This window comes from Cryptomeria japonica, unplaced genomic scaffold, assembly GCF_030272615.1.
Source record: "Cryptomeria japonica unplaced genomic scaffold, Sugi_1.0 HiC_scaffold_1528, whole genome shotgun sequence".
Classification (NCBI taxonomy): Eukaryota; Viridiplantae; Streptophyta; class Pinopsida; order Cupressales; family Cupressaceae; genus Cryptomeria; species Cryptomeria japonica.
This window is the reverse complement of record NW_026729913.1, coordinates 24,614-27,156: the sequence shown is the minus strand read 5'-3', so window position 1 is coordinate 27,156 and position 2,543 is coordinate 24,614. Positions and strand designations below refer to the sequence as shown.

Genomic DNA, 2,543 nt, shown 5'->3' with positions numbered 1-2,543 from the left:
ATCTTTCATTTTTTAAAGATTAATATTTAAATGTTCTAATCACATCAAAATATAAATTAAAAATAATATTGCATATTTACTTAAGGTTAGCATGATGTAATTTATTAATTTAAATTGTAAGATCTAATTTCTTTGTTACTCTCTTTCTTCAACTTTAATGCATAATAAAATTGTCATAGATGAAAATTTATGGTATAGTATCAATTTAAAGTTTTATGCTAAAAATTGAGTGTTTGTATAACTTTTTACCCAAAGTTTGTTTTTGGCTAGCTTTTTATTCATAACTTCTCTTACACTTGATCTATGTCTTCAAATTATTGATTTTTCTTTTAGGTCTTCCTGATAAAATAGATGAAAATAAATTCTCAAATACTATATTCTGTATCAAAATTATAATTGTATTGTTTTAGACCTAATAGCTACAAGAACTCTAATTTTTTCTCAATTTTTTTTTTTGTTTATACCATCAAATATATCACTTAATATATATCTGACTATCAGCATAACCCTTACACCTCCTTTGGGTTCAAGTGCCATTATTAATTGAATGGTGGTATTGTTTTTGAATATGGGAAAACAGGTTTTGATGGGCCCCTGAAACCCATTACAATTAGAAGATCAAAAGATAAACATTATAGTGCAGCTAAACAAAAAGACAACAAACAAAGGAAAGACAACTGGTGAACCAAACGCCAGCAAACAAGAGAACACAAATTATATACCAAAAAAGACTGGTAGAAGTCCAGGCTTAGGTTAATTTCTGAAGCATTTCTGCCACTTCTGGCTCCATTTTTAAGTTTTACTTCTTTCATGTTTATAGAGCTTTCTGGAACATATCATATACGAAAGTAACTGAGGACAAACACATGTGAAACATAGTGCAACTACTAAATTGATAGGTGGCATGTGTGAAACTAGCTTAATAAATATTATGATTAATTTTTTTTATGGTTTGACATTTGATGTGATATAATTTTATCATGTTTTGACATTTGATTAAATGAATTAAATATGTAAGATAAAGAAAAATAAATTTTAATTTTTCCTTACTCTAATCCATAGAAAGATAGATAAATTATATTTTTACAATTATTTAAAATAAAAAAATTAAATATAATTATCTAAATTTAATTTAATTCTTTGTTATGATTGATTAAATTATCGAAAAAGTAGAAATAATTCAATTGATAGGAACTAATATCTACAATACAGAACACTCCTTTGAAACATTCATGATAACTTAAGTTTTTAATAATATAACTTTTAATACTTTTTGATTATTAACATTAAACGCTTTCAATTAAAAATTGAGAAACTATATCGTATCACATGTATACATAATCATATTTCCGTTACTATTCCAACTCTGACATCACTGCACTACACAACTCATATTTGAATTACACAACACCTTTTCTTAGTGACATAACAATTCTGATACAAATTGAAGTTAATTTAACATCCAATAGTCATGCGATACGTACATAATCACATTCAAATCTTATCGAACTATTACATATTGTTAATTTTATTGTTTTTAAATTAACATGGGTCCAAGCAATGTTCGTCTGGGGAATGTATCCATTGAAGCTCTTCCCTGGGGTAGAAAGTTCCTGCTTTTTCGTCGGTTCTCTTTTTCATCTATTTCATCATCAACGCAACGCATAATTATAAACAAATATTTTTTAGTTAGAACACTTTACTAATCTAAAATAAAAACTGAAAATACTGGGTTATTATTTATACCTTCTCTTTTACACCCATCTTCCCCTCATATTTATTGACAGAGTCTGCAAATGAAAGATATTCTATCAATACGCCTTCATAATAACCTTTAAATGTTTAAGAAATTGCAGATCCAAATAAAACCAAATTACCAAGGAGACGACAGTCTGAACGAAAGAATAACACCAGCATCACTAAAACAATGACTGCCGAGCATCGACCCATCCCAGTCTGAGGAGATATGAGGTTTTATTGTTTCTTATTCATTCTGTAAATGAACAAGAGTATATATAACGATCATCACCGTGACTTTCAACTATGTTGAAGATTTCAAACATAATTTTCTTTGCCGTGTTTCAAGGATAAAGCTTTTAAGCAATGTAGTCCATGGATTTAAATATGACAACCACCTTCACAAGAACGAATGGAAATTATGATGGATATTGAATCTTCGGCAGTATGACTGAGCCAGTTTAAATTGTTTCATCCAAGTTTTCATCCCACAATACCAAAACTTCACGTGTTATAGTTTGACATTTTTAGCGTTAGCGGACAAAAATCGAGCGACCCCCATCAACTTTCACACGGGATTCTCCAAATACTTTAACGTGGTATAGCTTGACATTTTTGGCTTTAGCTGCTTTCGTCGGAAAAACATGAGCGGGCCCCAATGAACTTTCACATGGTATTCTCGAGATCCTGGTTATTCGCACTATTTAAATTCAACTGAAACTTACAGTGACAAAAAAATTGAAACTCCTCCAGCTGTATAGCCGTTCAAACACGTCATACCGAAAGTGATGGAAGAAAGAAAATGA

At 29.6% G+C, this 2,543-nt stretch overlaps 1 long non-coding RNA gene across 1 annotated transcript; it reads right to left on the bottom strand.

Annotated features, from left to right (window-relative positions):
* Positions 1–1,353: 1,353 nt before the first annotated feature.
* LOC131040801 (uncharacterized) lies at positions 1,354–1,995 on the bottom strand. Its single transcript, XR_009104934.1, has 3 exons — positions 1,878–1,995; positions 1,747–1,790; positions 1,354–1,641 (listed from the first exon to the last, which is right to left on the bottom strand). It is a non-coding gene; the product is annotated as an uncharacterized LOC131040801 (long non-coding RNA).
* Between the last annotated feature and the right edge of the window lie 548 nt (positions 1,996–2,543).